Genomic DNA, 1373 nt, shown 5'->3' with positions numbered 1-1373 from the left:
CATATATATATATGCATACACATATATATACACACATGTACGACGGAGTCAACCATGCAAGTATTACACACATATATATTTCTCAAGTCAATCCCTCATGATAACACTTACATCTTCAGACAATTATCAGAGACATTTGCTTCGCAAAAACGTTGACAGTGTCAAGGGAGATTACAAGTCATTTATGTCTAACCCAACGGCGACCCAAAGCAAAGACTACAGAGATAACACAGAGATATCTCGTGTCACGGCTCTCCTCACTCACTGCCCCACTCGCATCAGAGACCGAGGGTCATGTGACCCACAGAAGCTCACTAACTCTCCTTGCTTTGCTGCAGCGGCCGGGCTTGCTACGAGTAGAGAGTAGGAGGAGTAGGAGGAGGAGGAGGAGGAGGAGGGGGGCTCCGATTGGACCGAGCGACCAAGCGCGCCGTGCGAGGATAGGAAAGGAGTGACCTCTCTGACCACCCGTCCCTCCGTGGCCGAGCGGTCCACGCACACGTCTACAAGCCCTCCGCCTGTGGGGCCACCGGGGTCAGAGAGTGATAGAAGCAGCGGCCTGACTTCCTCTTAGCATGTTATGAGCATCCAGTCCCAGCGAAAGACCAACCCACTCCGTCTCCTCGTCTCCATGCCGATTGATTGACAGCCCAAATTGACATATCACTGAAACCTGTTGAGAATTGTACTTTTACTGTTTAAGAACATCATGTATAATATATATATATAGATATATATATATATCTATGTATATAAATGGATATATATGCTGATATTTCAAAAAGGATATCGCAAAAAAAACTCAAATTAAGTGCTGTCTTGTGCAATGTGCATTGAAAATAAATAGTAGCCATGTATGTTTTTAGCTTCCCGTATTTGTTGTAGCATATATCTCTTGTGCCCGCCGCGAGCTGGAGTGTGTTCAATATGTACATGCTCTCATGCAACCTTAGCCATAGGGTTTATACGTGGTACACTAATGACTGGAAACCTCAAACCCACTCACATCTCCACCTCTCAACCCCACAGGAGTCGGACGTGAAGTGTGTCGGGACAAAAATATAAATATAAATAAAAACGAAATGTTGTTTTACCGTGTAAATGTAAACCCTTTAAATGTATTAAAGAAAACATTTCCTTTTTTGTATATAGTATATAAATATATATATATTAAAAATACAGTATATAAAACGGAAGTGATTCCAAAAAAAATGGAAAGACAATTGAGTATGACAAATTTCGGTGTGATTGCTCTTACCCATCGCTTCGAGGGATGTTGACCGTTGCAGTCTGCTGTTCTAGTGGAAGTACCGTGTGGGTTACTGTAGGCTGTCTGTGCAGTGCAGTGGTAGGTAAAGTGAGGCATCGTCAGT

Source organism: Micromesistius poutassou (assembly GCF_964030765.1).
Source record: "Micromesistius poutassou genome assembly, chromosome: 1".
NCBI lineage: Eukaryota > Metazoa > Chordata > Actinopteri > Gadiformes > Gadidae > Micromesistius > Micromesistius poutassou.
Note: the sequence above shows the minus strand (reverse complement) of the source record.